The following is a 22,622-nucleotide window of genomic DNA, read 5'->3' as shown; positions in this document are numbered from 1 at the left end:
TCACTTTAGGACTAAAACTGAACTCTTCTCTGACTTTAAATATGCATCTCTATAAATTACAATTTAATAATCTTGAATGCTTCACACTCGATTACGCCACTAAGGCTTCGCAAAATTTGTAATTTCTTCCTGATTCTGATTACCGATTTTGTATATTCTTTGCTATCATCAACTCTGATTCCTGGCTCTGTAAATATTTATGCTTTCATCAATTTGTCTCCCGATTTTATATATACTTACGTTATCATCAACATTAAACACTCAATTTCAAATTTCTACTGATCATCAATGTAAATATCACAGATTAAGTTTGTATATCATGTTTTCATATCTAATCATGGCTATTTTCAATTTTCTTTGCAATTCATGTAAACCTTCGATCTAGTTGTACTTTCTAGTCATGGCAATATTATTATGTAACCATACTATCATATAACTCAAAATGACTATATACACTGTATTATTTTCATGATGGATGCGTTAGAGGCCGCTGCGCGGCCTAGGCACCCAATTTATTTTAAATAAAGTAAGTAAGTAAGATGCCAACTTGCTCCGGACAGCAAATATATATTTTAGAGTGGTAGTTTATTAATTCTGATTATTGGTTTAATAAATTCAATTAAATACATTTTTATCCACCACTATTTCTAAATAATTCGTAGGCTTATATAATTCAACACTTTTTTGTACCTGTGTCATGCCACATCTTTTAACAGTAAGCAAAAATTCTCAAATATTTGCAAAATTTACTTTGTAGTTATTTACCGTTTTTTTTTTATTATTTTGGCGTGTCCGGAGCAGTTGGCATCTCTGCTTCTTCGCCGCGTTAAATTTCCTTACAGTGAATTGTTATTGTTGAGAATAGATTAACTCCTCCCGAATATTATCTAATATCGAAATAGTTCTTCTACCAGTATTTTCACTTTTCCCGGCGTGAACGTGTTAAATAACGAAATGGATAATTAGCTCCACTGGAAATAAATTTTAAGAAATCCAAACTTTTAACTGCAATTCCGCCTTACTATTGGGATCATATTTTCCATATTGTAGCTGCAAAGAAATTGTGGTATCTTAAGAGTCAATAAACCAAAACCATCGGAAAGAAAGGTAAAGATTGAGACTATAAATATCCTATGAATAGATTAAAAGTAATTCAGGGTCTTACTTTTTTATTTTGCCCCTTGCGGAAATATTGATTGTGAAATAAATGAAAATGTTTCTAAAGATATTGATACTTTTTGCGTAAAACAGAGTGAACTCATTTTTTTCTTCATGATGCGTTGCTAATTAACCTCTTCAGTAACGTCATGACGCGATTTTCCCTTCCCGGCCCAAGGTGACATGTATGAAACAAGGTCTTTCTGATACCAACGGTCCAAAATCATATCTTTGAGTTTTTAGGTGCACGTGGCATTCCTGAAATATGATTGGTACAATAGAGGTTTGGTATCTATTTATAGTTCAATTGGTTCAGAAGATTCGGTCTGCTCTTTAAATATCCGAAAATTATGCAATGAATAAATTATTTTAAATAATATGTACTGTTTATTGCTCGTCTTTTCTTAAAGAAATGGTTAAAGTACTGAAAACCAAAAGTTATGAAATATAAAGGATAATGGCGTCAAATGTTAATCATGAAGTGTATCGTTCGTAATGTGTGCGATCCAGTGAATGTTTACAAGCAGAAAGTTGAATATAGTTGAATCTCACGACATTGGCGAACTTGTTCAGTTTTGCTCGATCGAGCAACACAATCAGATTTTACCACTGCCATAAGGAAGTTGACACAGCGTCTTCAGAAAACTAAAACACTGGTAGAAAATTTTTCTAAAAGAATACTCGAAAACTTTCCCCCTTACCTTTCAATTTATTTTTAAAAAAAATTATTTAACCTCTGCAAGAGAATTCTGTTCTCAGAATAATAGATTGGAAAGGTTTTCGATAATACGTGTTGAAGTTGTACGACCCGTGTTTTGTTTTTTAAGGATGCTAGACAGCTTAGCATCTAAAATTAAATAGATCTTGAATTGAAAATGTATCTTTATTTAAAAAATAATACCTGTAGAATAATTTTACATAAGGTTTACCTACGAAACATTTTTAACGCAAAGGTCTTATGCTTGTTTTCAAGAATGTTTATTGTTTTATAATTCTTATGTTCAAATTTATTTCAGGTATGTTAGAGGTAAGTAAGTTTCCCGATATCAGACCTGCCATCTCCACTGTCTTTTATTCGGAAATTTTTCCTAAATCTTTTAAGTGGTTGCAGAGTTTCTGTTCTAACATTTGATTTCAAAAGATTCTTAACAAAATAATACATAAAAATTTAAAAAGTATCTTTTGAATGTCGGGCCTGATAAATTGTGTGCATGTAATGTCAGAGGGTACTGATCCAGGAGTTTCCTTGTTTTCTGGATTGGTTCAAAATTACAAGGCTACGGAGTTGAACATTAGTAGTCATAAACCCAAAATTGGGTCAGCTGTTCAACGACGGTTATGAAATAAAATAGAATGAAATGACTTTTTTCCTTATAACGGCCATTTAGAGAAAAAAAAGAAGAAAAAAAACAGGGATTAAAGAATCGTTACAAAAGAATCGATCCATTTAAACCTTTCTATAGCCGTGGTAAGTATACTTACCACCAATTTTTCAAGTACAGGTTAACTTTTCTACCACTTTTAATTTAGGTTTCCCTTTGATAATAGCTTCAGCTTTCTTGAAGTGCGTTTGAAGTAAATTGGCAAACATTTGTTAATATAAAAAAAAAAACGTATGTAAGTTATAAAATGCATTATTCCTTCTGAAGTTTGTAGCATTTATAAAATTTATTTTATGAATAAAGAAAACTAACTCAATAAGCTCCTAATAGTTCATGGTAAATATACTTACCACCAAAAAAAAAATGGCATAAAAATTTAAATTTATTATTTAAATTAATTATTATAAGCTAAATAAGTCTTTCTTTTTTTATAACAATTACTATTCTTATATGAGCTTCAATTCCAAAAATTCTTTAATTTTTACCTTTCCTAGAAATAAATATCCAACTAAAAGGTTAAATGAATCGATTGGCACATAATTCTTTTAAAAAGCGTAAATGCTAGCATGTATGCGCTAATAAATAAATTTGGCCTGATATATAATTGTTTTTATTATTAATATGTAGTGGTGGGAAAAATTCATTTAACTTTTAATTTGTTAAAATAATATTATGATACTTCTATGTAATATTATATTATTTAATATTTCCAATAATATATTATTTATTGACATGAATAATGCATCTTCTATTACATAGAGAAATATTTTCAGAAATGCGGAAATTCCGTAGTATATAGTTTGGTAGTAACACTACCGCTTCCACTAACTACAGAAATTCAATTCCGTCGTAGTATCTTAAAAAATGCCGTATCTTCACCACAGTAATCTGTAAATCAATTGAGTGAATCGAATGATGTTTTTGAGTATGGTGTTTTTACATAAATCCAAATCAATTGATATAATCCGCTCTTATCTTTAACTTATTTATTTAGTTTTCTATTTTAAATGTAATCCAACACGTGAAAAATAATATTATTTGTAATAATTTTAAACAATTTAATGTGTTTTTTTAATTATTTTTTTCTGATATTTTATGTTATTATTAGTTTGAAGATTTTGTTTTTATGTTTCTTAAGATAGTTTCAAATTAAAACTTCTTGAATTTTCTAGAAAGCTATGCGTGACGTAAGTATAAATTTAAGTTATTTATTAATATTTCATATAGAAAAAAGAGATTCAAAAAAAAATTCAAAGATTTTTAAAAAATTTCAAAAACAAAATTTTAAAACTTTTAATATAACATTTTAATTCTGAAAAAAGTTATTACTGCAAGCATTTTTTGTTGTATACATGCAATTAATGGATAAGATCATATTTTAAATTTTTTTTTGCAGCAGTAATATTTTGATCAACAAATTTAAAAGTACAAAAAATCTCCCTTTCGCATTTATTTCAAAATAATTAATTTATACTATTACACAAAACTACCGCTATTTATGAAAAAACCTATCAGAAAATTTATGAAAAAACCTATTAGAAAATTTAATTAAGTAACTTCTTTTGGCATATCTCTTTCAGCTTACTATGGAAAGAGAATGCAAGAGACAGTTTCGTTCTAAATATATATAATTTGAAATGTAACTCATGGCTGTAGTTATGATGTATAAAAATTAAATAAATAAATTAAGTAAATAAGAAATGAATTACGATTCTTCCTCTTATTACTTTTTTCGCAGCACGTTTCATCTTCCACACTTTCAAAAAAAATTTTTTTTAATTTTTTATTTATTTTTTTAAAGATCATGTTACATACCTGCCAACTTTTAATCCCTTCCATTATTATTTTTCCCAGTGGTTTTAAAATGGAATTAAAACTTCAATTTTAAGCAAACAAATACGTTGTATTTGAGAAAACTTAAGTTGACAACCATGACAGTAACGCATATTACTATATGTGCTTAATTTTTGTAAGAATAGTGGTGATCAATATCATTTGAAAATTAAGATTATAAACGAAAAAATAGTATATAATTACTACCACTTTAAATATGAAAATAAAATCTTCCGGAAAAGTTGGCAGGTATGATGTTATTTAGGCTGGACCAGTGGCCAAGTCTAGGGCTATATGGTTCAGGGTTTTGTGCAACCTAGGTACGTCTCATCCCTGACGAGGCAGAAAACAAGGGGTATAACAGCCTGAATTTCGCAATATGTAGGAAAATGATGACTCTGCTGTCCTCAGAGAGTATCAAACAAAAATCTCTCTGCATCGATCAGAAAATAACCACTTCTATTCAAAAATTAATTTCTATTAGCACATATCAAATTCATTTGATTAAATGCGTAAAAAAAATTCGATAGCTCAAAACTCCTATGAATTAAAGGTTCACACCCTTGTCCTGCTCAATTTAAAAAATAAAAATCGAAACATTATTAACACGTTCACGCCGGGTTGACCCACCAGTGGGTCACGCTAGATTGTCTCATCTTGGCAGCGCATCGGAGTAAAAACTGGTAGCAATAAATTTCATTTTTTAGTTTTTTTCCGGGAATAATAAAAATCCATAACTACCAATTGTTTTTAACGGATGCAATTTTTATATTGAATGGCTTCTTCGCCGTGATAAATTTTCTTACAGTGAATTGTTATTGTTGAGAATAGATTAGCTCCTCCCGAATATTATCTAATATTGAAATAGTTCTTCTACCAGTATTTTCTCTTTTCCCGTACCAGTATTTTCACTTTTCCCGGCGTGAACGTGTTAATACGAAGGATATTAATGTATTTATTTGTTAATTATTTAGTAATACATCTGAAAGAAATTTAACATTTCCAGATTACATAATCAATTTTTTTTTGTTTTTTTTTTTTGTTTGGGAAGAGAAAAAAATGGCGTGGTATGCAGACAACGATCAGAAAAATTATGTAAAAATTGTGATAATCAGCAATAACTTTCACTTCGATACGTACGACTACTTTTAAATTTCATATGACAATCATAAACAATTTAAAAGGATGTGTTACTGAGCAGACTGTTGAGATAAGAGTACGCGGCAACGTGTTAGTATGATATAAAAATATTTTTAATTCATGCAAATAATTTTTACTGTTATCAACGTATCCTATTTTTATTTCAATTATGTAATTCCTATTTGTAGCTTGCATATTTCGGAAGTGGTGTAGTAGGGGTAAGTATTTCATGTTCTTTTGAAAACTATTTTCTTTATTGCAAGGCTGAACTAGAACAGGTAACTTTACTGTTAAGGAATCAACGGTTACGATCAAGTTAGTTCAGCCTTTTTTGGAAGCAAGACAATATATAATCGACTCCATTCATGACTCCATTCCACTGAGCAGACTAGTAACAAAAACATCGTGGGGTCTTTCTGGATTAGGAGGCAATGGTTTAAGAGGTGGTGACAATTGTCTGTTAAAAATAAGTGGATATTTAATATTCGTATTATATATATATATATATAATACAAAAATTATAAATATTTTGGTATTAATAAAAGTATTCAAACTCCTTTCATAAAATGTCTTTGGTAAAGAATAGATGTAGAGATATTCTATTTTGGAACTTCAATGCTGAAAACATACCAATGAATAATAATTAGATTAATATTTCAAAGGAGTTAACTAACTAATGAAGGAATAACTAATGAACAAAAACTAATGAAGGAATAATTGGTTCACGACTGAATTATTTAAGCTAATTGTAACCAATGATAACAAGGATGTAGCCCTGTTATTGCATATATATATACAACAAAATAAATAACTACAAAAAGAGCAATGCAGTAAGAACGGCACATTAAAACAAAACTCCTCTAGTTACGCTCAATTTGCGCTTTTGTTTTCATATTTTGCAATCTGGCAATCTTGTTACGAAAATATTTTTTAATTCATTCTTGAAAAATTTCCCGTTCATGTAAGTACATTTGAATTCGCTACTCGCTTTGTAGATTTTGTTTTATTCTATTTTTTCTTTTTCTTTTATTTTATTTTCTGTTTCTATGTATTATTTTTACTTATTGTTTTCTATTTTATTTGTTGTAATTTTTGTAAAAAAAAATTTTTGAGTGCTCCCCACACTATTGTATTAATATATTTTGCTTTGACTATATTGATAAAATATCAGAAAGCACTCTTTTTTGCGGATATAATCGTGTGGGCTGATGAAAAGATTATATCTTTTATTTTCCAGATTTTTTAAAAAAAAGAGTTTTATCTTTTTTTCCAGTTGCTTGTTATTTTTTTATAAATTTTTTTCTCCCCCCCCTTTTTTTTAAAAAATATGTCTGTATTTTCCTTTATTTTATCTTCATTTGCCATAAAAATTGTTTATATAATGCAAAACACCTGCTTAACAAACTGCACTAATATAACTCGTCCATAACTGTATTATTTAATAAAAGAATTTAACTTTCAGTTATTCGCAATGAATCTGGAATAGTAATGAAAACCAAATCCTCAATATCAACAGATAATACCTAGAAATTAATATAACAACGTATTTAATATAGTATTTAATTTATAATGATTGTAATATTTAATTTTACAGCCTTATAAATATAGAATGGAAAAAATATAGTTAAACCCCACACCTGACACCATTTTGAAAAGCGCCAATTTGGCCCGTTTTTAAGGACTGTCCCCAAGATTTGTAAGGGAACGTTACAATTCAAAATAACTTTGTAAAAGAATTTACAATTATTTTAAATCAGAAAAGAAATTTTTACTTACTTACTTTACCCTTAGATTCTTTCTAAATTATATGCAAATAAATAATTATTAAAAAAAAATTACAAATCAAAATAATTAAACGAACAAATGAATGAATAAAATAAATCGAAATACATTTCGTCTCCAGAGAGGTTTTTTTAGTAAAAGAAAAACTTTTTTGCAAATCAAAATAACAAAATATCGAGATAATAAAAAAAAAATCAAAAAAATTTTTTCACTGTGTTAAAACTATTTTTTCACTGTTATTTTGTAACTGTGTTAATCTTCTTATTAAGTATTAATCTACTGGCAATATAAATACGAGTAATATTTTTTTCTTACTTAAAATATTATTTATTTATTTGTTCTGTTTTTTATAATTTGCATCATTCATAGTGTCGGGGACAATCCGTAAAAATTCCCATATGTGGCAATATTCAAAATGACGCAAAGAGTGATGTTAAACCACATTTTTACCATTACATATTAATGAGGCTATAATATTAAATATGATCATCTATTATTGCGTTTTCGATTTTCATTACTAATACAGATTAATTATTAATAACTAAAAATTATATTATTTTGTTAATTATAAGTATTGATAAGTTATATTATCAAAGTTTGTCAAATTGTTATATTACTAATTTTAAAAAAACCAACTAAGATTTGAAAAACATAATTAAAAAACAATATTAAAATCATAACAACTAAACATATTTATACGTTTTTCAAAAAAATGCTACTCAACATTCATATTTATTTATCTTAAATAGAACAAAATATAAATTTTAAATCATGTAAGATAATTTCACATTGATACCAGCTATTTATTTGTCATTTATTAGTATCAAAGGATCAACAATATGGAATTGTTTTACTAAGTCTTTATATTGCATCTACTGATCGTATAATTGTATATCCAACATTAATTGTAAATATGGTTAATATATTGAAAACATTTTAAAAGGCCCTAACTCAATAGAAAGTAAAAGCACATTTTTCTTTCAATTTTGAAACCTTGGTTCTAAAATATTTTTCTTTATTGAAGCAAATAAGAATAATAAAATCTGTATAACCAATTATTCAACAAAAAAATGTCTTTTTTTGCAGCCTATATATTTAAAATGTGCAAAATTTTATCAGAAACATTTAGCAGCTAAATTTTTGGAGAAAAAAATTACAATACTCGTCACATGACAGAAAAATGCTATTTTTGTGGTGCTAACTTTTAAGGAGAAGGAAAAAAAAAGTCTCTATTCTGCAATCTTTTCTGTTATCAAAAACAAAGATGCATTTCTCACTGAATTAACGTTTTTGCCAGTGAAGCGAGATTGGTTCGCGAAACAAACCATGTAAATAATATTCGGGAGCAGCATTATTGATAATGAGGCGTTGTGAGCAGGAAGAATCTTGAGGGGCATTAGTCAGGAGAAGGTGTACAAGAATAGGAGAAATCTTGAGGACCATTAGTAAATACGAGGAATCTCATGGACCATAAATCAATAGGAACTATCACGTGGTGTGTTAATGAGTAGGAGGTGTACAGAGTGGTGTCTTGGGATATTCATCCACTTTTAGATGCACCTGGATAATTTTTTTTTAAATTTTTTTCCGCGCATGCTCTGTATAAAGCAACTACTCCAATTACTCTTATCTGCCGCAGTTTTTATTATCATTTTTTTTAATTTTAAAGCAATAATTTCGTTATCAGTTTAAAATTGATTCAAACGCTTTGTTTAATTTTTTTAAACATTTAAGCTATAGCAAAAGTGGCACTAGATCTAGTATATATTTTGGACATTTACCAAAGGTCTAGTCATACAAGGTCTGGTTAAATGCCATTGCCCGATATATCCTACACTGATGATTTTTTAAGGTCAAGTGCCACTGCCCGGTATACATTTGACCGGTATACCCTACACTGATGTTTTTTAAAGTCTAGTGCCACCGCCCGCAATACATTTGCCCGGTATACACTACACTGATGTTTTTTTTAAAGTCAAGTGCGATTGCCCGGTATATATTTGCTCGATACTCCAAACACTGATGTTTGTTCTAATCTATCGTCAGTAAGTGTTAAAATATATCGAATAAATGTAATTATATCCACGAATAAATTAATATAAAATCGGATGTAATAAATATTTCGGACATTCACCAAAGCGACTAATTTGATGGTCAACATTCACCGGTGAAAATCAACAACCACCGATTTCGGTCATTCACAGTAACATGCACATCATTTACATAATAACCTCATCAGGACGATTATTTCATACTTTGCCTAAATAGCATCCGGTATTTCAAAAAATAAAAATAATTGCTTTTGTTGGCGATGATCTCGTAAGGCGATAAAGAATCATGCATAGTACAGGTAAGGAAGATATTAACCTCGAAGGAAAAGTGTATGAATACCCCAAGGAACCGTACAGAGTATGAGAAATATTGAGGAGCATTGATGAGTGGTAGTATCTTGGAGACTATTAATGAGTAAGAGGAACCTTGTGAAGCATTAATGAGTAGGTAACTTAGTGAGTAGAAAGCTCTTGAAAAGCATTAGTGAGTAGGAAAAATCTTGGGGAGTGTTAATGTATATAAGGAATATTGATGCACAGTAGAGAGTAGGAGGTGTAGAAAGTAGGCAGAATTTTGTTAAGCGGAATTGAAAAAGTGATGTAGTGAGTAAAAAGAATCCTGAAGAGCCGTGGAGTAAGAGGCGTAATAAGTGAGAAAAAGGCGTAATGAGTAGGAGGAATCTTAAGGATCGTTAATGAATAGGAGAAAGCTTACGGAGCAATTTTGAGTTGCAGGCTTATAGGAGGAATCTTGGGAAGTATATTGTGAGTAGGAGTAATCTTGGTAATTATTGTTGTTTGGTTGAATAACAATAGTTCGCACACACAGTGCTACACATCTGAATCAACCAACAACTAGCCATCATCATCAGCATCATCAATATTAATCTGGGCGCCTGGGGCCGTTAACGGCCTTTTTACCATTCGTCTTGAATTGTGATCTTTAGGGTGGCTCTTTCTGGTAATTGGAATGCAATTGAAGTAAACGGAGTTTAAATATTTTGAATTTTAGATAAAATTACGTCACTACAAAAATAAGCTGCCATCGGCCTGAGGTTTATGTCTTCTCTTAAGTTTTCAAAAGTAAAAATTTCGTTGAATCCTGCGGTGTCACAATTTATGGTTTTTTCAAAAAATCTGAAATTTAGCTTTGCATTATGATGATCTAAAGAATCTATGTTAAGGTCGCGATGTATGTTTATATTTCTGATAAACCATCTTGCTTTTGTTATTTTCCAGAGGATTTTGTTCTGGCATGTTTTGAGTTTTTTAAGGAGTGATGTGGAGATGTTTCACCAAGCTGGAGATGCATAAGTCAAGATGGGACGGATCATTAAGATGTAGAGTATACGTTTAAGTCTAAGTTCCATTTTGGAGTTCTGAAGAAGGAATGGTAATCTGTGGCAGGCTGCTGGTGCTTTATTGATAACTGTTTGGATGTGATCTTTCCAGTTAAATTTACTGTTAATGACCAGACCAAGGTATTTTGCGCTTTTGACTATGGGAATAATTTCATTAAAGAGAACAATTTGATTTTTGGGAAGGATGGTTTTTCTTTTATGCTGAATGATTAGTAGTTTTGATTTTTGTCCGTTTACTTTGAATTTCCAGTCTAGACACCATGTTTCGATTTCCTTCAGTTTTCCTTGGAGTTTTTGTAGGGCAATGTTGGGGTTTTTTGACTTCACTACGATCCCAGTGTCATCTGCGAAAAGTGCTGTGATGCTGTTAAAGTCTTGTTTGTCGACAGGAAAGTCGTGGGTAAATAATATGAATAGAATGGGCCCAAGAATGCTTCCTTGGGGCACTCTTGCTGTTACTTTTCTGTTTGTTGACTTCATGTGCTTAAAGCTAACTTGAAAAGTTCTTTTATGTAAGTAGGCTTGTATAATTTTTATGATACCAGATGAGAATTTCAGTTTTATAAGCTTGAAGATGATGCCTTGGTGCCAAACCCGATCGAATGCTTTTGCTATATCTAGCATCAGAAATGAACTCTGTTTGTTGTGGAGGCCGCGGCCAATATAGTCGACTATTCTGAGGTGCTGTTTGGTTGTGTCAAGATGCTCCCGAAAGCCATACTGTTCGTCTGGTAATTTGGTAAGGTGAGGCATAATCCGTGTGTAGATAATTTTTTCCATAAGTTTTCCTAAATTGCACAAGAGACTGATGGGTCTGTAACTCTCAGGCATGGTAGGATCCTTGCCAGGTTTAAGAAAAAGTATGACATTTGCGTTCTTCCAGGCGTCAGGGAAATAGTTTAGGGCAAAGCAAGCATTGTAGATATGAACGATTAGTTAAATATACTGTTTTAGTAGTAGCTTGATCATCTTGTTTTTGATATTATCGCAACCAGGGGCTGTTTTTGTTTTTAATTTATGTGATTTGTAACTTCTTCTGCTGTGACCGGTTCGATTATTTCTGGAGATGAATGTGAAAAGTTGAATTATTTTACTTCTTCAGTAACCAAGTTGTGATTGTTTAGGTCGAAAGCCGGGTTTAGAGAGAATTACTTTTCTAGGAAGACAGCAAATGTTTCAGCTTTATCTTGCGATGTGAAGACATACCCTGTTTCTTTATGTAAAGGCTTATCCACTTGAGGTGTGGTGTGAAGTGATTTAGTCATTCTCCAGACAGAATTGTCCTCTGTGCTGAGTGATTCGATTTTGTGCCATCAACTAGTCAGCTTCTTCAACAAATATATATCTATTTCCCCTATCTTGTATTACATCACGCAACTCGCGCAACTTATTTGAGAATGAGAGGAAAAATGAGATTTTATTTGCATATTAACAACAATTATAAGTGAATTGGAGCAGTTTGAGGCGGAATCTCGAAGAGTTTTTGTTAATTCGAAAGATTATTGGGGAGCATAAGATTGCAAAACGCATATAAAGTGAGATGGAGACATCAAGGGGTTTTAGGGAGTAGGGGAAGTAGTGCAAAGTAGTGAGCATTAGTGAATCGGAGTTGTAGGGAGTAGGAAGAATCTTGAAGAGCATTTGTGAGCATGATATATTTAGGGAAACATTGACTAGGAGTAGGAGGAATCTTGAAGAGCATTTGTGAGCATGATATATTTAGGGAAACATTGACTAGGAGCAGGAGGAATCTTGAACAGCATTTGTGAGCATGATATATTTAGGGAAACATTGACTAGGAGTAGGAGGAATCTTGAAGAGCATTTGTGAGCATGATATATTTGGGGAAACATTGACTAGGAGTAGGAGGAATCTTTCGCAAGTGTTAATATATAGGAGGAATCTTGAAGGGCATTAGTGAGTAGTAGTCGTAGTCAGTAAAACGAAGCTTGGGTAGCAAAAGTAAGTAGGATATGTAGTGAGTATTCTTGAGGAGCTTTAATGAATTTGAGGAACTTTAACGAGCCTTATTGATTTGGAGGCTCAGAGGTGAGAAAAATCTTGAGGAGTAAAGGAAAGGGGTAGACCAGTACTATAATAAATTTTTTGAGACTATGGATATATGTAAAATTATACGTATTTTAAATACAATGAGCTTTTCTCTACGAATTTAAATATTTACATTTATACTTTGTTGAAAGTAAATACTGAATTTACATTTAACTTTTTTCTTTTATCCAGCGTTTACTCGAGGTGGTAAGACAAAATTTCTCTTTTTACCAATATCATGATTGTTCTATCATAAGTAAAAATATTATTTATAAATTTAACATTGAAAAAAATAATCGTAATAACTTTAGATCCAATTAACGAATTATCACTTACACACATGCAATTTGAATGCTTTAATAAAGTAGAGCTTCCCAATTAAATCAAACATACGAAATTTTAAATCAGACATTGCGCACTTTCTCTGTAAACGTAACTTATAATTTGGACGAGATCCCTCCGGGTCGGAAAAAGAGTGCAATCTGTTAAATATCGTCTCAATAGTTCAGAAAAGAAAAGCTGTCTTAAATTACAATTTACTTCATCACTTTTCTTGTATATCTCCACACTTATGAAAAAAATTAAGCAAAACAAAAATAAAAAAATGCACAACATTTTCAGATAAAATAAGTGTCAGTCGTAACCTTTTACAAAAGAAATAACGCAAAATTCTACAAAAACTAATTCACCATTTTATTATTCTTTTTCATCCATTCTTCAAAAAAAAACCAAAACAAAAAAAAATGATCATATCTATAATATCAAGCTTTTAGCTCGCAACATCAGAAAATGCGTGTTATTACATCACGTGACCCTGACACCTTCCCCCCAGAGTCATATTAGATCCAAAGATCGAATATGGCAAATAATTTAAGGGTCACACTTTACACATAAACAAACTATGTTTCACATTCACCCAAATATTCACTGAATCTTAGGTTTAACTTAACACTAGGTATTTACTTTAATCACCTAATAATAATAATAGGAAAAAATGTTCAGAGTCTTATTTTAGTTTATATTTACAGTCTGGACAATGCATCTGCATTACTAAGTTTCGATCCTTTGATGTGACTTGCCTCAATATCATGGCGTTGAATGGCTAACGCCCATCTCTGCAACCTCGGGCTTTGGGGTGTCGCACTCGTCAGAAATACTAGGGGATTATGATCAGTTAATAAAATAATCTTAGCACCACAGAGTAAGGTTTCAAATCTCTGCAAAGCCCAAATAATAGCATAAGCTTCCCTTTCAATTGTAGACCATTTCTGTTGAGTTGAATTCAGCTTCTGGCTACCGAAAGCTATGGGACGAATATTTCCTTCTTCATCTAACTGACCTAAACAACATCCGACCGCATTTTGAGATGCATCCGTATGCAAGTAGTATGGTTTCTCTATGTCTGGGACTTGTAACTCTGCGATCTTACATAGCGACGTCTTCAATTCCTTGAATGCCTTCTCAGCTTCTTCGCTCCAAGGAATCTCATTAGGAACTTTCTTTTTAGTAAGCTCTGTTAGTGGAAGAGCAATCTTTGCGAAGTTTGGAATATACTGCCTGTAAAAGTTGCATAATCCCAAAGCACTTCTCAGTTGTTTTTTGGTTTTGGGTGCCTCTAATTTCTGTATTACTCTTATTCGTTCTTTGTCAGGAGCATGTTTACCTGAACCAATAATATGTCCTAAGTATTTAACCTTTTGTCTAGCAAATTCGCACTTTCTCAAGTTCACGGAGAAATTAAAATATTCCAATCTCTTAAAAACTTCTTCAAGATGAATCAAATGTTCCTCCCACGTATCAGAAAATACTGCTAAATCATCGATATAAGCACAAGTGAAATCAGACATGGACTGAACCACTTTAGACATAGCTCTTTGGTAGGTTGCAGCAGCATTTCTTAATCCAAAGGGTAATACATTCCATTGGTACTGGCCTCGGTGAGTTCGGAATGCTGTGAGGTGTTTGCTGCCGTTCTCCATCGGTATAGCCCAATATCCCTTCAACATATCTAGCACAGTAATGAATTTCTTCTTTCCTACTAAGAAATTCAACTCCATCATATTTTGCATTGGATATGCATCCGGAACGGTAAGAGCATTCAAACTTCTGAAATCAATGCATAACCTGATTGTTCCGTCTTTCTTATGAACACATACTACCGGGTGTGCTATCTCACTTACCACCGGTTCAATCAGTCCTAACGCTAGCAATTCATTGATCTGTGCATCCACTTTCCCCTTTAAGTTTTCTGGTATCTTATACGTTTTTGGTTTCATCGTATCCTCCTCAGCTTTCAGCTTTATCGCATGTTTCCCAACTTTAGCTATCCTTATCTTCCCCGAAAACAACGTTTTGCGTCTATGTAAAAGATCTTTCAATTGATTTTGTTGCATTTTGGGTAAGTAATCCAAATTTAATCCTTTCAATGCTTCATAGCTTTCCACATCTGTAGGAAGAGTTGGTGTTTCGTATATTTCACCAAATTCATCATCAATATCATAGACAACTCCAACTGTTTGAAGTCTCGCTTTGTATTCTCTCATTTTGTTAACATGCAATAATCTTAAATTTCCTTCAGGCATTTGCAAATAATACGAATTCGGTTTCACTCTTCTAATTACCTTTACTGGACCTATCCATCTGGCATATAATGAATTGGATGAATCATGCATTAGCACAAGTACTTGATCTCCTGGCGCAAATTCCCGGTATTTTTTCTTTCTATTGTAATATTTGGCATAATTACTTTGTTGCACATCACTTGTTAACCTTGCCTTTTCGGTTGCTATTTCTAATTTTCCTTTTAACTCTTTTAAATATTCCTCCGCTGATCCTTTCATATTCAAAGGTAAAAACATATCTCCGGCCCAAATTGACTTCAAGATAGATAACGGGCCTTTCGGTTCTCTCCCGTACATTAGCAGAAAAGGTGGTACTCCTGTAGTTGCATTTGGAACTTCTCGATAAGCCCATAGTACAAATGGTATATGTCGATGCCAATTTCTTCCTACTTCTCTAATAATGTGATGTAGCATATTTTTGAAAGTTTGGTTCCATCTTTCAATCAATCCGTTCCCTTCCGGATGGTATGGCGTTGAAAATCGCGGACAAGCTCCTAAAACCTTCAAAAACTCTTGCGTTAAACTTGCCGTAAAATTTGTCGCATTATCCACCACGATTACTTCTGGAATTCCTGTCCTACAGAATATTTCGAGCAGTGCTTCACATGTATTCCTTGCCGTTAACGATTTGAGCGGGACTGCTTCAGGCCATCTTGAATGTTGGTCCATCAAACAAAGGATATATTTATGTCCTTGTGCTGATACTGGATCTAGAGGACCAATTAGATCTACGTTCACCACTTGGAATGGAAGTTCAGGACGTGACACAGGTGTTATCGGAATTTTGTCTACTGAACGAACAACTCTTCTACCTTGGCACCCATGACATGAGCTACAATAAGCTTTAATTTCCTTGACCATCCCTGGCCAATAAAAGGAAAATTTAATTCTTTGAATTGTTTTACGAGCTCCTAGATGTGCTCCGAATACTGACTCGTGGGCAATTTCTAGTATTTTACCTTTTCTAATTTCGGGAATTACTAATTGTTGTATTCTATTCCCGTCCAACAGCTCTTCATGGCATAGTATATTATTTTGTATCACATACCCTCCTTTATTTTGCTTCCCCAATTTCCATGCTTCTTGGAGAGTATCGCAACTTTGTTGTTGTATCTTGAATCGTTCGGTTTCATTTCCATTCTTTTTATCACCGCATTCACCTACTGTTGGCTCCTGCTGCTCTTCTCCGTCACTTGCACTCATATATAACTGCTCCTTTCGGGAATCTGATCTTAGCTTCATAGCAGCAGTAAAACTGGGATTGTATACTCTTTTTTGTTCTAATAATGCCTCATAAGTTTCAGCATCCAACAAAATGTCAGCATTTAACCCATTGACGGCTGCTATCATCGTTTTAATTATAGGCGTAATATATCCTTCCGTTACCAAAGCGATTTCCACTTCTTTTAATTCAGCTTTTAGACTTTCGCCAAACGCAGGTTGTAGTATTATATGTCCTTTGTAATCCACTTCCTTACCCACTATATCGTTTTTAAATACACTTATTTGTGCACCAGAATCTACTACAGCTTCGTATTCATTTCCATTATATGAAATTCTAACTTTCTTAAGGGCAGCTATTTTTGGTTGAACGCCTTTACATTTTTTGTTTCCTATCATGACTTCACCGTTAAATCTTGCAGTGACTACTTTGCTTTCGATATTTCCATTTCTGAGTACCTTAACTTCGGATACTTGCCCTTCCGATACTTGAACCTCGGCCACTTTGCCTTCAATGTTTCTTCTCCTCTCTTTATTATCTCGACAAAATCGTGCCAAGTGTCCTACTCGTCCACAATTAAAACATGTGACTGGATTTTGGGAAGAACTCCGCTTATCAATTCTGCCATGGTTGTTATGCTCATGTTTATATCCTTCTCCAAATGTATGATATCTTCTACTAACCATGTTTGGTTTTTCCCGGTATAAGTTCCTATATGGTTGAGAAGCAATGAATTTAGTAGTTTGGTTATATTTCCTTGCATTCTCGTACTCATCTAACTTCTCAGCAAGTGTGTCAACTGAGCAAATTCTACTCCACTCATCAATAAAATGATTTTGTATGTCTCCAGGTACTCGTTCTTTTATCTGTTCGACAATGACAAGTTGTTTCAGGCTGTCGAAATCATTAATTTTTAGTCCCGAAACCCATTCGTTAAAATAGTTCGCCAATTCAAATCCAAAATCTCGCCAAGTGCTCTCAGCCGCTTTACAATGTCTCTTAAACTTTATTTTAAATGCTTCTGGGCTCAATTTAAACCTTTTCAATAACATACATTTTACATGTTTATAATCATTTGCTTTTTCTTCAGGCTCCCTTGCAATTAAATTCGCCATTTCTAGAGGCAATAATCCAACAAGATGCGTTACCCAATCTTCTTCTTTTATATGGACTCTTCGTGCTTGTCTTTCAAACAATATTAGATAAAAACTTATATCACCTTCTTTTGGATCAAAAGTACGCATTAATTTTTGCAATCCACCAGGTACATGTTCTCTTGTTTCTTCATTTCGAGAGCTGCTCGTCTCTCCTATAGTACCAGTATGTACCAATGAAGCTTCTATCTTCAACCTCTCCAATTCATATTCCTTTTCTTGCCGCTTTAATTCATCTTCCCTTTCCTGTTCTCGCCGCTTTAATTCACCTTCCCTTTCCTGTTCTCGCCTCTTTAATTCATCTTCCCTTTCCTGTTCTCGCCGCTTTAATTCGTCTTCCCTTTCCTGTTGCTTAATTTCATATTCTTGTCGCCTAATTTCATCTTCTTTTTGTTGGCGCTTTATTTCTTCTCTTCCACTAACTATTCTTTTTAATAATTCCTTCACAAACTCCTCTTCGTACTCCGTACTTGCCAATATAATCTTCTTTAATTCGGTAACTCTCATGTCTTCCGTTGCCGTTTCTCCTAACTCTTCCGCCAAACACTTCAAATCTACTTTTAAAGCTCTTCCTAAAAATGCCATTTTTCACCTACTACTTTCTAAACTGCACCTTCTTACAAAAAAAAATGCCACTTCCTAAACCAATTTCAAGACAATCTAAATAACTCACTATCTTCCATCAAACAACTTGAAATTCATAGAACAAACAACTACCAATCTTTTATTTCGAAATCCATTGGGGTTTCCCCGCACATTTGTCAGTCGTAACCTTTTACAAAAGAAATAACGCAAAATTCTACAAAAACTAATTCACCATTTTATTATTCTTTTTCATCCATTCTTCAAAAAAAAACCAAAACAAAAAAAAATGATCATATCTATAATATCAAGCTTTTAGCTCGCAACATCAGAAAATGCGTGTTATTACATCACGTGACCCTGACAATAAGAATAATAAAATTTGTATAGCCAATTATTCGAAGTGATTGTGTTTTTTGCAGCCTTTATATTTAGAATTTAAAATATTTTATCAGAAACATTTAGTAACTACTAAATTTCGGAAAAACAATAAGTGATCGTATGACAGAAATATTTAATTTTTGTGGTGCTTACCTTTAGAAAAAAGAAATGAATCTTTATTCTGCTGTAATTTCTGTAACTAAAAACGGAGATGCATTTCAAAACTGAATTAACATGGATGAAAGTGAAGCGAGCTTGGTCATCACCTCCTGCATCAAAAAGCCTCCACACGGTCTTTTATAAGTAGTCCACGCAGACTGTTTGAAAAATGAACCAGTTGTGCGCATGAACACAAAGCCTTTTATAAAAGTAACTAACTAACTAACTAATCAAGTTTTTCAGAGTACCTATCCATGTATGGATATCTGCTCTTTCATCTAAATTGAATAATATGTGGTGGAAGGGAAAGGAGGTGCTGCGTTAACATTAAGTTAAATCTCAGAATGAACAATAATTGATAAAATCAAGTCTGGGTCATACATAAAAATAAATCGCAAGTTGATACATAATAAAGGGAACAAATTGATGATAAAGATAAAGAAAGAATATTTACACTATTTACAAAAGGTGGAAGACTCCCTGTGCACTCTCTCGCCTCCCCCCGGTATAGCCGGGCTTCATTGGTGTAGAGAACACAGTTTGTCTAGGGCAGTGGGAATAGTCATGATTATCCGAAATGCTTAGAGAGAACACAGTCGCTTAAGAAAAAAGCGGTTATCGGGCTGAAATTTTTATTGTCGTCTATGAAATCAATGTCTAATAACTTATTGAATTTACATGTTGAACAATTTTTGGCACCTTTAAAAAAGGATGCATTGAGTTTAAAAAGGTACTCGTCTATTTTGTCGATTTTGAGGTCATTATAGAGGGTGTTATTTCTGACAAACCAGGGAGCCCCAGTGATTCGTCTTAGGGTTTTGTGTTCGAAGACTCTGAGTCTCTTTCTTTGTGTATTTGTGAGCGTCCCCCATGCCGGGGATGCATAGCTGAGGATTGGTCTTATGCACATTAGATAAATGTGCCTTTTCGTGTTTAAAGCCATTTTGCTATTGCTATTTAAAATGGGTTTCAAAGCTTGATAAGCAGATTCAGCTTTTTAAGTATATTAGAGACGTGATATTTCCAATTTAGGGTGCAGTTTATAGTGATACCCAAATAGTTTGCTTTGTTCGCTAAACAAGATAAGTAATTAATATTTCGGAGCATTATTGATTATGAGGCGTTGTCAGTAGTAAAATCTAGTGGAGCATTGGGAGAAACTTGAAACAGGAGAAATCTGTTTCATTCTGAAACATTTGTAAACAGGAGAAATCTCGTGGACCATCATAAAATAGGAGAACTCAGAGATTTAGTAAGTAGGAGGTGTACTAAGTAGGAAGAATCTTAGAGAGCATTTGGGAGTAGTATTATATTGGAGACTGTTAGTGAGAAAGAGGCGTCGAATATGTAGTGAGTATTCTTAAGGAGCTTTAACCCCTTGGGGACGGGTGACTCAGAAAAGCATTCGTACAAAATCAGAATCAAGTTGTAATTAAATAAAAAACGGTAACTTAAATGTAGTCGTTGCTAATCTGACAGACTTACTTTGCTTTTACTTTAATTATTGTTAGTTTAATCATATATATAATCAATGTTGATTCAAAGTATAACTAAATAGTTTTATTTTGAACAAAGTAATGGTGAATTAAATAAATCAAACAATTATGACTCCGCCCACAAATAAACTGCTAAAGAAATACTTTGATTACCAGTTTTATCTTTTTACCCTGATTGATACGGTTTTATGCTGTCACGTATTTGTGACAGTCGGCGCGAAAGGGTTAAGGAATTTACGGAACTTTAAGGAGCATTAGTGAGTAGGAGGGTTAGAGGTAAGAAGAAACTTAAATTGTGAACAAAATGAACACGATTTTTATTTTGTAAATACAGTGTCCTCTGTGAACTGAAATGCAAATGAGGTTATTTTTTCTCACGAAAATATAAGTCTACAATAAAAAATAGAGTTTCCTTTTGTGACATTTGATTCTAAAAACTGTGGAGAATTTGACGATCGCATATTAACTCGACAAACTCTAAACATAACTAGACGAGACTGACAGAACTTATTCTGATGTACCGTTCAACAGTTTATATAAAGCGCCATCTATTTTCAAAAACTTACAGTTCTTATTGAAGATTTTTAAATAGCTTTCTCTCCATCTCCTGTACATGTGGTAGGGGTACAGTTTGGTATCATTGAATTCCTTTTTTGAAATTTTTTCATCCGTACAATTTTTTTATGTTCACCATATTAATCTATTAAATTAGTATATTTAATAATTACATTTCATCCTTAAATCATGAATTTGTTTATCTTTTCAGATTCCCGGATGAACTGTAGGACTGAAAGCTATGATTATTAAAGGCCTATATATGAAATGTATGATCAATTAAATAAAATAAATTCTTTAAAAAAATTAACATGTTTAAAAATGCTTGTGAATTTAATTTCATTTTGTTTTAAAACTGCCGTTGAACAGTCAACCCACTTTTGAATTTACGGCTACCAATGTTCAATGCCGTAGCTTAGTAATTTTGAATCGAATCCAGAAGTCAAGGGAACTCCAGGATCAAACATTGGGAGAAACTTTGCCTCCGTGAAGAATTTTTTGATAGAACAAACCCTCATTTTCGTGAGATGGATAGGAAAACCCCGAAAACCTCCCACGGTTAGCCTAACTCACAGATGGCGCTTTAGTCGCAGAATGAAAACGTAGTAGCAGAATGAAACAAATTATATGATCTATTGAAACACTTGCCTAATAATACCCAAAGACTTGTCATCAAAACTTCTCCACCATTTGAAATAATCAAAGTGATCCCCAGGGGGTGGAGTAGAGTTTGGTGTCATTAGGTGAATTTGTGAAAATATTAAAAATTTTATTTATTTATTTTTTTCGTTGGGACACGCATTTTTAAAATTATTATAAACTAAATGCAAAACTTTTTTATTTTGCAATTACATTGACATCTCTGAAATGAAATGCAAATTAGGATATTTTTTCTCTCCAAAATACAAGCCAGCAATAAAAAACATAGAATTTCCTTTTGATTGTGGAGATCGGAAAGACATAATTAGACTATCACATATTTACTAGACAAATTTTAAACATAACTGATCGAGACAGTTTCAGTATTCTGATGTAATGTTCAACAGTGTATGAGTACAGTTTATATAGCGCCATCTGTTTTCAATTACCAACAGTTCTCATTTCAGATTTTTAAATTGTTTTCATCCTAACTCCTGTACATGCTGTTGAGGTTAAGTTAGGGTATCATTGAATTCATCTTTTGAAAATATTTCATTCGCATAATTTTTCTTAAACTTACCATGTTAAGTAAATAATTAATCCATTAAACTGATATTTTTAATAATTACATTTCATCATTAAATCATGAATTTGTATATCGTTTCAGATTACTTGATGTACAATAGAACAGACAGCAATGGTAAATAAAAACCTATGTATGAAATGTGTGATGACTGAAATAAACGAAATTCTTTAAAAAAAATTTATGTGTTTAAAAATGTGTAAAATTATTTTATTTTGTTTTATATCCGTCGTTAAAAAGCGATTCAATTTTGGGTTTATGACTAATAATGTTCATCGACGTAGCCTTGTAATTTTGAAACCAATACAGAAGACAAAGGAACTCCTGAATCAAGGAATGGAAGAAATTTGACTTTGTCTAGGACCCTTCGACTAGGAACTAACGCGTATTTGAGTTACATGGAGAGCAAAGTCAGGTAAATCTCCCACGGTTAGCCCGAGGGCAAGGAGACTCTAATCAATGATCTGCCTACCA

At 32.5% G+C, this 22,622-nt stretch overlaps 1 long non-coding RNA gene across 1 annotated transcript; it reads left to right on the top strand.

Annotated features, from left to right (window-relative positions):
- The first annotated feature begins 3,703 nt into the window (after positions 1-3,703).
- Positions 3,704-22,318, top strand: LOC107438618 (uncharacterized). The gene is made up of 5 exons (XR_001583400.4): positions 3,704-3,727; positions 5,702-5,731; positions 12,949-12,963; positions 21,138-21,195; positions 22,233-22,318. It is a non-coding gene; the product is annotated as an uncharacterized LOC107438618 (long non-coding RNA).
- The last annotated feature ends 304 nt before the right edge of the window (positions 22,319-22,622 follow it).

The sequence above is a fragment of the Parasteatoda tepidariorum genome, chromosome 5 (genome assembly GCF_982258835.1).
Source record: "Parasteatoda tepidariorum strain Cologne lab strain chromosome 5, Ptep-v5.0, whole genome shotgun sequence".
In the NCBI taxonomy this organism is placed as follows: Eukaryota; Metazoa; Arthropoda; class Arachnida; order Araneae; family Theridiidae; genus Parasteatoda; species Parasteatoda tepidariorum.
This window is presented reverse-complemented; position numbering and strand designations above follow the sequence as displayed.